Raw genomic sequence first — 14,251 nt, 5'->3', positions numbered from 1 at the left:
ACTGACACCAACTATCATTTTTGTTTCAGAGAATTACAGAAGGCTCCTTTGTTCTTAAAATTCAGCATCATCTAAAAAAAATAAAATGATACAAAGGAACTTACATACAAAACAGACACAGACCCTCAGACATAAAAAAAAAAAAAAAATTATGGTTGCTAAAGGGTAAAGGGAGGGTGAGAGATAAAGTACGTGTATGGGCCTAACATTAACACACTAAAGAAATATGCTGTATGATGTAGGGAGCTCAAATCTGGTGCTCTGTGACAACCCAGAGGGGTGGGATGGGGTGGGAAGTGGAAGGGAGGTTCAAGAGGGGAGGGACATACGTATACCTATGGCTGATTCATGTTGATGTATGGCATAAACCAACACATTACTGCCAAGCAATTATCCTCCAATTAAAAATAAATAAATTTTAAAAAGATAACCAACAAGAGCCTACTGTATAACACAGGGAACTATACTCTATATTTTATAATAACCTATAAGGGAAAGGAATCTGAAATTGGATGTATCTGTGTATATATTTATAAATATATATGTGTGTGTATAGAAGGCAATGGCACCCCACTCTAGTACCCTTGCCTGGAAAATCCCATGGATGGAGGAGCCTGGTAGGCTGCAGTCCATGGGGTCACTAAGAGTCGGACACGACTGAGCGACTTCACTTTCACTTTTCACTTCCATGCATTGGAGAAGGAAATGGCAAGCCACTCCAGTGTTCTTGCCTGGAGAATCCCAGGGATGGGGGAGCCCGGTGGGCTGCCGTCGATGGGGTCGCACAGAGTCGGACACGACTGAAGCGACTTAGTAGTAGCAGTGTATATATTTATAAATATATATTGTGTGTATAGAAGACAATGGCACCCCACTCCAGTACCCTTGCCTGGAAAATCCCATGGATGGAGGAGCCTGGTAGGCTGCAGTCCATGTGGTCGCTAAGAGTCGACACGACTGAGCAACTTCCCTTTCACTTTTCACTTTCATGCATTGGAGAAGGAAATGGCAAGCCACTCCAGTGTTCTTGCCTGGAGAATTTCATGGACAGAGGAGCCTGGTAGGCTACAGTCCATGGGATCACAAACAGCTGGACATGACTGAGTGACTAAGCACACATATATACATATGACTTAATCACTTTGCTGTACACCAGAAACTAACATCATAGGTCAACTATGCTTCAATTAAAAAAAAAAAGAATATTCATGATAAATTTGAAAATAGAAAATGAAAGATCAAGTTAAGAAAGAATTCAGTGTCAAACCAGAAAACTATGTCCTAATAGATGCTCTAATAGAAATTATCCTCTATGTTCTGGTAGAAATTAGAGTCGTTCTCCGCAGGTCCCTGATTTATGTCTCTGCCTTCAAATATCCCACGTTCTGGAAAGTCCATTTACACCATTCATGTTTTAACTCTGATTTAATACCCTTTTAACACAGAATTTGATCTGAAGGTAAAGATCACAAATCAGTTTCCACAAAATTATAATTCTAAAATACAGGTTCAATTCTTCTAAATCAATCTTTTGTTCTTGTGTTCTAAAGTCTCAAGTTAAGGAAGAAATTGCTTCAGATATTTTTTAAAGGTAGGAATCTGAAATGGACATACATCAAATAATAGTTTCAATTAAGCTTTTGGTTTCTAACAAAGGCAGACTGATTTGAAAACACTCCATACAAAATATGATCTTTAAAGCAATGCCTGTCAGTGTGTGTCATATATTATCACAAAATAGAGTTATATCCTTATAAATTTGATATTAAAGCAAAGGAAAGAATGATTAACTCTGCTTGCTGGGAGAAACCATAAGACATCATCATCATCTCTATCGAGAGGCGGTCCTAAGATGGCGGAGGAATAGGATGGGGAGACCACTTTCCCCCTGACAAATTCATCAAAAGAACATTTAAACGCTGAGTAATTTCCACAAAACAACTTCTGAATGCCGGCAGAGGACATCAGGCACCCAGAAAAGCAGCCCATTGTCTTTGAAAGGAGATAGGAAAAAATATAAAAGGCAAAAAGAGAGACAAAAGAGGTAGGGACAGAGCTCTGTCCCAGGAAGGGAGTCTTAAAAAGAGAGAAGTTTCCAAACACCAGGAAACACTCTCACTGCCGAGTCTGTGGCGAGCCTTGAAAGCACAGAGGGCAACATAACCAGGAGGAAAAAATAAATAAATAATTAAAACCCACAGATTACGTGCCCAGTGGTAACTCCCCCAGTAGAGAAGCAGCGCAGACGCCTGCACCCGCCACTAGCGAGCGGGGGCTGGGCAGGGAGGCGCAGGCCTGAATGCCCTGAGGGCAATCTGAGCGAGCTAACTTGGGCTAGCAAACCAGACTGTGGGATAGCTCACACGATAAGCCCTAAGACACCGCCAGGCCTGTGCACAGAACAAAGGACTGAACAGAACTAGCCGGCTCCAGACCATCCCCCTCTGGTGACAGGCAGCCAGAGCCGGAAGGGGGCAATTGCAGCCCCAGAGAAGCATTATCTTCCAAACTGCAAGCAGGCTTCTTTGCTAAGACTTCTTGGGTTCTGGACGGTCAACATCCGCCTGAGAAGGCGTGCTGGTTGTACATCCAGAAAACCGAGTGGGAGGGACGGCAGAGGCGATAAGGCGCAGTGACTGCGCTCGCCAAACACCTGAGCTGCTGGGACCTGGGAAGGGCACAAAACGCAGGACTACCCGAGTGCCTGAACCTGAGCGGCATAGACTTGGGAGGTGCATGAAGCCCAGGGCTGGCCTCGGCTGGTTCCGGCGGAGCAACCTAGAGCCTGAGCAGTATGGGCAGGGAGGACACACGCGCCCTGAGCAGGGGCAGACCCAGTGTGGCTGAGGCACTGCGAGCACATGCCAGTGTTATTTGTTTGCAGTGCCCCTCCCTGCCCACAGCACGACTGAACAAGTGAGCCTAAAAAAGTGTCCACCACCACCCCCTTGTGTCAGGGCGGAAATCAGACACGGAAGAGACCAGGAAACAGAAGAAGCTAAAACAGAGGGAACCATCTTGGAAGTGACAGGTGCAATAGATTAAAACCCCGTCGTTAGTACCAACTACATAGGAAGGGGCCTATAGATCCTGAGAAATATTAGCCAGACAAGGAACTAGCCAAAAATGAACTGCCCCCACACTGCCCACAACAACACCAGAGAAAGTACTAGATATACTTTTACTATTTTTACTATCATTTTTTTTATTTTTAAGTCTATTACTCCTTTAATTTTCATTTTTATAACCTACTATCACTTTGCACAAAAAGAGACCCTATTATTTACAGCAAACTTCATGTATATATTTTTTTATAATTTTTGTGACTTTTTTCTTTTCTTTTCTTTAATATTGTATTTCTGAAAATCCAATCTCTACTCTAGATTTTTAATCTTTGCTTTTTGGTATTTGTTATCAATTTTGTACCTTTAAGAACCTGATCTTCAGTACCCATTTTTACTTGGTAGTGAGATTACTGGCTTGACTGCTCTCTCCCACTTTGGACTCTCCTTTTTCTCCACCAGGTCACCTCTTATCTCCTCCCTCCCCCTTCTCTTCTCTACCCAAATGTATGAATCTATTTGTATATTCCAGATGGTGGAGAACACTTAGGGAACTGATTACTGGCTGGATCTGTCTCTCTCCTTTTGATTCCCCTCCCCCCAGCCTTTATCCTCCTGGCCACCTCTGTCTCCTTCCTCCCTCTTCTCTGTAAAATTCCGTGAACAACCCTGAGTGGTCCAGACTGTGAAGCGCATATAAGGACGTGATTACTAGCTAGCTTGCTCTCTCCACTTTGGATTCCACCTCATCTCATTTGGGTCACCTCTAACTCCCTCCTCCCTCTTCTCTTCTCCATATAACTCTGGGAACCTCACTGGGTGTCCCTCACTGTGGAGAAACCTTTCATCTTTAACCTAGATGTTTTATCAACAGTGCTGTATAGATGGAGAAGTCTTGAGGCTACTGTAAAAATAAGACTGAAAACAGAAGCAGGAGGCTTAAGTCCAAATCCTGAGAACACCAGAGAACTCCTGACTCCAGGGAATATTAATCGACAGGAGCTCATCAAATGTTTCCATACCTACACTGAAACCAAGCTCCACTCAAGGGCCAACAAGTTCCAGAGCAAGACATACCATGCAAATTCTCCAGCAACACAGGAACACAGCCCTGAGCTTCAATATACAGGCTACCCAAAGTCACTCCAAACCCACTGACATCTCATAACTCATTACTGGACACTTCATTGCACTTCAGAGAGAAGAAATCCAGCTCCACCCACCAGAACACCAACACAAGCTTCCCTAGCCAGGAACCCTTGACAAGCCACCTGTACAACCCCACCCAAAGTGAGGAAACTCCACAATAAAGAGAACTCCACAAACTGCCAGAATACAGAAAGGTCACCCCAAACACAGCAATATAAACAGGATGAAGAGACAGAGGAATACCCAGCCAGTAAAGGAACAGAATAAATGCCCACCAAACCAAACAAAAGAGGAAGAGACAGGGAATCTACCTGAGAAAGAATTCTGAATAATGATAGTGAAAATGATCCAAAATCTTGAAACCAAAATGGAATCACAGATAAATAGCCTGGAGACATGGATTGAGAAGATGCAAGAAAGGTTTAACAAGGACCTAGAAAAAAGGGAAAAGGATCAGTATATAATGAATAATGCAATAAATGAGATCAAAAACACTCTGGAGGGAACAAATAGTAGAATAATGGAGGCAGAAGATAGGACTAGTGAAGTAGAAGATAGAGTAGTAGAAATAAATGAATCAGAGGGGAAAAGAAAAACAAATTAAAAGAAATGAACACAATCTCAGAGACCTCCAGGACAATGTTAAACACCCCCACATTCAAATCATAGGAGTCCCAGAAGAAGAAGACAAAAAGAAAGACCATGAAAAAATACTTGAGGAGATAATGGTTGAAAACTTCTCTAAAATAGGGAAGGAAATAATCACCCAAGTCCAAGAAATCCAGAGAGTCCCAAACAGGATAAACCCAAAGCGAAACACCCCAAGACACATATTAATCAAATTAACAAAGATCAAACACAAAGAACAAATATTAAAAGCAGCAAGGGAAAAACAACAAATAACACACAAGGTGATTCCCAAAAGGATAACAGCTGATCTTTCAATAGGAACTCTTCAGGCCAGAAGGGAATGGCAAGACATACTAAAAGTGATGAAAGAAGGAGAAATCTCATTCAAATATGAGGGAGAAATCAAAGCTTTACAGACAAGCAAAAGCTGACAGAATTCAGCACCACCAAACCAGCTCTCCAACAAATGCTAAAGGATCTTCTCTAGACAGGAAACACAAAAAGGGTGTATAAACTCAAACCCAAAACAATAAAGTAAATGACAATGGGATCATACTTATCAATAATTACCTTAAACATAAGTGGGTTGAATGCCCCAACCAAAAGACAAAGACTGGCTGAATAGACACAAAAATAAGACCCCTATATATGTTGTCTACAGGAGACCCACCTCAAAACAGGGGACATATACAAACTGAAAGTGAAGGGCTGGAAAGATATTCCATGCAAATAGAGACCAAAAGAAAGCAGGATCTCAATTACAGGAGAAAAACTATTAAAAATTCCAACAATTGGAGGCTGAACAACACGCTTCTGAATAACCAACAAATCACAGAAGAAATCAAAAAAGAAATTAAAATATGCATAGAAACAAATGAAAATGAAAACACAACAACCCAAAACCTGTGGGACACTATAAAAGCAGTGCTAATGGGAAGGTTCATAGCAATACAGGCATACCTCAAGAAACAAGAAAAAAGTCAAATAAATAACGTAACTCTACACCTAAAGCAACTAGAAAAGGAAGAAATGAAGAACCCCAGGGTTAGTAGAAGGTAAGAAATCCTAAAAATTAGGGCAGAAATAAATGCAAAAGAAATGAAAGAGACCATAGCAAAAATCAACAAAGCCAAAAGCTGGTTCTTTGAAAGGATAAATAAAATTGACAAACCATTAGCCAGACTCATCAAGAAACAAAGAGAGAAAAATCAAATCCATAAAATTAGAAATGAAAATGGAGAGATCACAACAGACAACACAGAAATACAAAGGATCATAAGAGACCACTATCAGCAATTATATGCCAATAAAATGGACAACGTGGAAGAAATGGACAAATTCTTAGAAAAGTACAACTATCCAAAACTGAACCAGGAAGAAATAGAAAATCTTAACAGACCCATCACAAGCACGGAAATTGAAACTGTAATCAGAAATCTTCCAGCAAACAAAAGCCCAGGTCCAGATGGCTTCACAGTTGAATTCTATCAAAAATTTAGAGAAGAGCTAACACCTATCCTACTCATACTCTTCCAGAAAATTGCAGAGGAAGGTAAACTTCCAAACTCATTCTATGAGGCCACCATCACCCTAATACCAAAACCTGAGAAAGGTGCCACCAAAAAAGAAAACTACAGGCCAATATCACTGATGAACATAGATGCAAAAATCCTCAACAGAATTCTAGCAATCAGAATCCAACAACACATTAAAAAGATCATACACCATGACCAAGTGGGCTTTATCCCAGGGATGCAAGGATTCTTCAATATCCGCAAATCAATCAATGTAGTTCACCACATTAACAAATTGAAAAATAAAAGCCAGATGATTATCTCAATAGATGCAGAGAAGGCCTTTGACAAAATTCAACATCCATTTATGATAAAAACTCTCCAGGAAGCAGGAATAGAAAGAACACACCTCAACATAATAAAAGCTATATATGACAAACCCACAGCAAACATTATCCTCAATGGTAAAAAAGTGAAAGCATTTCCCCTAAAGTCAGGAACAAGACAAGGGTGCCCACTTTCACCACTACTATTCTACATAGATTTGGAAGTTTTGGCCACAGCAATTAGAGCAGAAAAAGAAATAAAAGGAATCCAAATTGGAAAAGAAGAAGTAAAACTCTCACTGTTTGCAGATGACATGATCCTCTACATAGAAAACCCTAAAGACTCCACCAGACAGTTACTAGAACTAATCAATGAATATAGTATAGTTGCAGGATATAAAATCAATACGCAGAAATCCCTTGCATTCCTATACACTAATAATGAGAAAATAGAAAGAGAAATTAAGGAAACAATTCCATTCACCTTGCAATGAAAAGAATAAAATACTTATGAATATATCTACCTAAAGAAACTAAAGACCTATAAAAACTATAAAACACTGGTGAAAGCAATCAAAGAGGACACTAATAGATGGAGAAATATACCATGTTCATGGATTGGAAGAATCAATATAGTGAAAATGAGTATACTTTCCAAAGCAATCTACAGATTCAATGCAATTCCTATCAAGCCACCAACGATATTTTTCACAGAGCTAGAACAAATAATTTCACAATTTGTATGGAAATAAAAAAAACCTCAAATAGCCAAAGAAATCTTGAGAAAGAAGAATGGAACTGGAGGAATCAACCTGACTGACTTCAGGCACTACTACAAAGCCACAGTCATCAAGACAGTATGGTACTGGCACAAAGACAGAAATGCAGATCAATGGAACAAAATAGCCCAGAGATAAATCCACGCACCTATGGACAACTTATCTTTGACAAAGGAGGCAAGAATATACAATAGAGAAAGGACAATCTCTTTAACAAGTGGTACTGGGAAAACTGGTCAACCACTCATAAAGGAAGGAAACTAGAACACTTTCTAACACCATACACAAAAATAAATTTAAAATGGATTAAAAATCTAAATGTAAGACCAGAAACTATAAAACTCCTAGAGGAGAACATAGGAAAAACACTCTCCGACATAAATCACAGCAGGATCCTCTATGATCCACCCCCAAGAATTCTGGAAATAAAAGCAAAAATAAACAAATGGGATCTAATTAAAATTAAAAGCTTCTGCACAACAAAGGAAACTATAAGCAAGGTGAAAAGACAGCCTTCAGAATGGGAGAAAATAATAGCAAATGAAGCAACTGACAAACAACTAATCTCAAAAATATACAAGCAACTCCTGCAGCTCAATTCCAGAAAAATAAACGACCCAATCAAAACATGGGCCAAAGAACTAAATAGACATCTCTCCAAAGAAGACATACAGATGACTAACAAACACATGAAAAGATGCTCACCGTCACTCGTTATCAGAGAAATGCAAATCAAAACCACAATGAGGTACCATTTCATGCCAGTCAGAATGGCTACGATCCAAAAGTCTACAAGCAATAAATGTTGGACAGGGTGTGGAGAAAAGGGAAGCCTCTTACACTGTTGGTGGGAATGCAAACTAGTACAGTCAATATGGAGAACAGTGTGGAGATTCCTTTAAAAACTGGAAATAGAACTGCCTTATGACCCAGCAATCCCACTGCTGGGCATACACGCCAAGAAAACCAGAATTGAAAGAGACACGTGTATCCCAATGTTCATTGCAGCACTGTTTATAATAGCCAGGACATGGAAGCAACCTAGATGTCCATCAGCAGATGAATGAATAAGAAAGCTGTGGTACATATACACAGTGGAGCACTACTCAGCCATTAAAAAGAATACATTTGAATCAGTTCTAATGAGGGGGATGAAACTGGAGCCTATTATACAGAGTGATGTAAGCCAGAAAGAAAAACACCTTATACTAACGCATATATATGGAATTTAGAAAGATGGTAATGATAACCCTGTATGCGAGACAGCAAAAGAGACACAGATGTATAGAACAATCTTTTGGACTCTATGGGAGAGGAAGAGGGTGGGATGATTTGGGAGAATGGCATTGAAACATACATAATATCATATGAAACGAATTACCAGTCCAGGTTCAATGCATGATACAGGATACTTGGGGCTGGTGCACTGGGATGACCCAGAGGGATAGTATGGGGAGGGAGGTGGGATGGGGGTTCAGGATGGAGAAGACGTGTACACCCGTGGTGGATTCATGTTGATGTATGGCAAAACCAATAGAGTACTGTAAAGTAATTAGCTGCCAATTAAAATAAATTTATAATAAAAAATAAAATAAATAAATAAATGATTCAAGTGAAAAGCAAAAAAAAAAAATCATCTCTATCATCACTGATATATTGATCAAATGTTTGTAATGCTTTTATGTAATTTCTGTGACACGTTCATTTTACACATTATTTTTTTTTAAAGCACATAGCAGTTTATTTTAGAATCTGATTCTCTCCTGCTAAAAATACCTAGAAATTCTGAGTTAGACACAGTTAACAACATGAGAGGGTAGTGAACGTGGCATTGCCAGGCTGCCTGAGGGTATCTCTTGACACACACAAAACTAAATACTTGATTTTGACAGTTACAGGGGAATAAAAGACAAAAATCTTGGGCTTTCAGAGGTTGAGGTGTTGGATGGAAATTTCTGCAGGCATCCAGGACCATAGGAGGAGGAATGGCAAGACAACTGGTCTATCCCAAGCCTCTGTGGTGGGAGAAAAAAAAATTAGGAATTTCCTGCAAAACTTGTCTTCCCAAGCTAAGACCAAGATTGTGTACCTTTTGGAGGCACCAGGGAAAATTTCTGTTTGCTTCTGCCAGATTCCAAGTTTCACTCCAACTGCTTCCTGCACCTTAACAACTAGCTGTGAAGCATCATCTCTTCTCTTTGCCCTCCCAACTCCCTTGTAAGAGGACTCCTGTGATTCTGTCAGGGCCACCCAGGTACTTGGGATTCTCTCCAGGTCACATTCCTAACTGAACTTTATCTGGAAGGTCACTTTGGCCAGAAAAGGTAGCAGATTCACAGATTCTAAGAATTAGGATGTACACATCTATTCAGTTAGTACAGTGGCCTTGAGTTGGGTCAGAGGGTTGAATTTAGATTGGCCCAGGGAACACTGAGTGAGAAACTTAGAGTGACAGAAGTCTGCATGAAAACTCTCTGGAGGAAATCATCTTCAATATAAGCCCCTCAATGCATAGACTGATTAAGATTGAACAAAATCAGGTAAGCATGAGCTCACAATCAAAATGTACCCACTGCAAGAGAAAACAAGACCTCGTCAGTAAGGGTTAGCTGGAGGGACAAATAACAATTATACCTCCAAAAACTTCAGATTTTGGAATTACTGGGTACCGAAAAAGGGGGAAAAATAGTATGGCTAAAATGTTCATAGAAAATAGAGAAATTTTATAAAAACAAGAATCAAGAGTCTATAATTAATGGCCAGATAGATCTGATAAAGAACTTGTGAAAATAAAATAGTAATTGCAAGTAAAAGCTCACAAGATGGGAATAACTGGCAATAGTGCAGTGCTCTTTAAGTACTAAAACTTCTGTGTGAATTTTTAAAATCACATGACTAATTGCATGTGAGGACTCTGAAAGTGAAACTGTTAGTCACTCAGTCATGTCTGACTCTTTGTGACCCCATGGACTGTAGCCCGCCAGGCTCCCTATGTTCATGGGATTCTCCAGGCAAGAATACTGGAGTGGGTTGTCATTTCTTTCTCCAGGGGATCTTCCTGACCCAGGGATTGAATCTGGGTCTCCCACACTGCAGGTAGATTCTTTACCATCTGAGCCATCGGGGAAGCCCAAAAATTCTAGATAAATTTTAAAAATCACATGACTATTAGTGTTAGAGCTACAAAAGAATTGAGAAGTAGAGGGGTAAACATTCAGGATAGGGGAGAACGTCAAAGAGATGAGTGACCTCATAAAGATAGTTTTACTGGGTTTATTCATGATATTGTACATAGAACATAAAATTTGCTGAGCCTGGTGACAAACCAGAAGAGCTTCCAGCCGTTTCAGGGTAAGCAAAGAGAAAATTCATGCCTCAGACACAGCTGGTTTTCCTCTCAAGACATTTGCCATGTTCTCAAGACAGGGAAGGAGAATCTTTACCAGAAGGGGCCCCAGAATAAAAACCATTCTATCAGTTCGAAACTCCAAATGTCTACATCCAAAGAAAGGACAACAGAGGATGAGATGGTTGGATGGCATCACAGACTCAATGGACGTGAGTTAGGGCAAGCTCTGGAAGACAGTGAAGGACAGGGAAGCCTGGTGCGCTGCAGTCCATGGGGTTGCAGAGCTGGACACGACTGAGTGACTGAAAAACAACGTCCAAGGAATGTAAATTAAACAGAAACTGAGGTTTATCCCTACGTCCGAGGTCAGGGGTGGTGGCCTAGAGGAGCAACCGCACACCCGAGGTTAGGGGCAGTGGCTGGGAGGAGCTACCGCACATCCAAGCAGCAGTGGCTGCGCGGGCACAGGAGGGCCGAGAGGAGCTACCCCACGTTCAAGGTCAGGAGGGGCGGCTGTGAGGAGATACCCCTTGTTCAAGGTAAGGAACAACAGCTGCGCTTTGCTGGAGCAGCCGTGAAGAGATACTCCACGTCCAAGGTAAGAGAATCCCAGGTAAGAGAATACCAAGTAAGATGGTAGGTGTCGCTAGAGGCATCAGAGGGCAGACACACAAACCATAATCACAGAAAACTAGTCAATTTAATCACACAGACCACAGCCTTGTCTAATTCAATGAAACTAAGCCGTGCCCTGTGTGGCCACCCAAGACGGGTGGGTCATGGTGGAGAAATCTGACAGAATGTGGTCCACTGGAGAAGGGAATGGCAAGCCACTTCAGTATTCTTGCCTTGAGAACCTCACGAACAGTGTGAAAAGGCAAAATGATAGGATACTGAAAGAGGAACTCCCCAGGTCAGTAGGTGCCCAATATGCTACTGGAGATCAGTGGAGAAATAACTCCAGAAAGAATGAAGGGATGGACCCAAAGCAAAAAAAAAAAAAAAAAAAAATACCCACTTGTGGATGTGACTGATGATAGAAGCAAGATCCGATGTTGTAAAGAGCAATATTGCAGAGGAACCTGGAATGTCAAGTCCATGAATCAAGGCAAATTGGAAGTGGTCAAACAGGTGATGGCAAGAGTGAACATCGACATTCTAGGAATCAACAAACTAAAATGGACTGGAATGGGTGAATTTAACTTAGATGACCATTATATCTACTACTATGGGCATGAATCCCTTAGAAGAAATGGAGTAGCCATCATGGTCAACAAAAGAGTCCCAAATGCAGTACTTGGATGCAATCTCAAAAACAACAGAATGATCTCTGTTCATTTCCAAGGCAAACCATTCAATAGCACAGTAATCCAAGTCTAAACCCCAACCAGTAAGGCTGAAGAAGCTAAAGTTGAACGGTTCTATGAAGACCTACAAGACCTTTCAGAACTAACAACCAAAAAAGATGTCCTTTTCATTGTAGGGGACTGGAATGCAAAAGTAGGAAGTCAAGAAACACCTGGAGTTACAGGCAAATTTGGCCTTAGAATATGGAATGAATCAGGACAAAGGCTAATAGAGTTTTGCCAAGAGGACGCACTGGTCATAACAAACAACCTCTTCCAACAACACAAGAGAAGACTCTACACATGGACATCACCAGATGGTCGACACCGAAATCAGATTGATTATATTCTTTGCAGCCAAAGATGGAGAAGCTCTATACGTCAGCAAAAAAACAAGACCAGGAGCTGACTGTGGCTCAGATCATGAACTCCTTATTGCCAAATTCAGACTTAAATTGAAGAAAGTAGAGAAAACCACTAGACCATTCAGGTATGACCTAAGTCAAATCTCTTATGTATATACAGTGGAAGTGAGAAATATATTTAAGGGACTAGATCTGATAGATAGAGTGCCTGATGAACTATGGATGGAGGTTCGTGACATTGTACAGGAGACAGGGATCAAGACCATCCCCATGGAAAAGAAATGCAAAAAAGCAAAATGGCTGTCTGAGGAGGCCTTACAAATAGCTGTAAAAAGAAGAGAAGTGAAAAGCCAAGGAGAAAAGGAAAGATATAAGCATCTAAATGCAGAGTTCCAAAGAATAGCAAGGAGACATAAGAAAGCCTTCCTCAGTGATCAATGCAAAGAAATAGAGGAAAACAACTGAATGGGAAAGACTAGAGAACTTTTCAAGAAATTAGAGATACCAAGGGAAAATTTCATGCAAAGATGGGCACAATAAAGGACAGAAATGGTCTGGACTTAACAGAAGCAGAAGATAATAAGAAGAGGTGGCAAGAATACACAGAATAACTATACAAAAGAGATCTTCATGACCCAGATAATCACAATGGTGTGATCACTCACCTAGAGCCAGACATCCTGGAATGTGAAGTCAAGTGGGCCTTAGAAAGCATCACTACAAACAAAGCTAGTGGAGGTGATGGGATTCCAGTTGAGCTGTTTCAAATCCTGAAAGATGATGCTGTGAAAGTGCTGCACTCAGTATGCCATCAAATTTGGAAAACTCAGCAGTGGGCACAGGACTGGAAAAGGTCAGTTTTCATTCCAATCCCAAACAAAGGCGATGCAAAAGAATGCTCCAACTACTGCACAATTGCACTCATCTCACATGCTAGTAAAGTAATGCTCAAAATTCTCCAAGCCAGGCTTCAGCAATACGTGAACCATGAACTTCGAGATGTTCAAGCTGGTTTTAGAAAAGGCAGAGGAACCAGAGATCAAATTGCCAACATCCGCTGGATCATGGAAAAAGCAAGAGAGTTCCAGAAAAACATCTATTTCTGCTTTATTGACTATGCCAAAGCCTTTGACTGTGTGGATCACAAGAAACTGTGGAAAATTCAGAAAGAGATGGGAATACCAGACCACCTGACCTGCCTCTTGAGAAACCTATATGCAGGTCAGGAAGCAACAGTTAGAACTGGACATGGAACAACAGACTAGTTCCAAATAGGAAAAGGAGTACATCAAGGCTGTATATTGTTGCCTTGCTTATTTAACTTCTGTGCAGAGTACATCATGAGAAACGCTGGGCTGGAAGAAGAACAAGCTGGAATCAAGATTGCCGGGAGAAATATCAATAACTTCAGATCTGCAGATGACACCACCATATGGTAGAAAGTAAAGAGGAGCTAAAAAGCCTCTTGATGAAAGTGAAAGAAGAAGGTGAAACAGTTGGCTTAAAGCTCAACATTCAGAAAACGAAGATCATGGCATCCGGTCCCATCACTTCATGGGAAATAGATGGGGAAACTGTAGAAACAGTGTCAGACTTTGTTTTTTGGGGCTCCAAAATCACTGTAGATGGTGATTGCAGCCATGAATTAAAAGACACTTACGCCTTGGAAAGAAAGTTATGACCAACCTAGATAGCATATTGAAAAGCAGAGACATTACTTTGCCAACAAAG

This window comes from Capra hircus, chromosome 26, assembly GCF_001704415.2.
Source record: "Capra hircus breed San Clemente chromosome 26, ASM170441v1, whole genome shotgun sequence".
Classification (NCBI taxonomy): Eukaryota; Metazoa; Chordata; class Mammalia; order Artiodactyla; family Bovidae; genus Capra; species Capra hircus.
Note: the sequence above shows the minus strand (reverse complement) of the source record.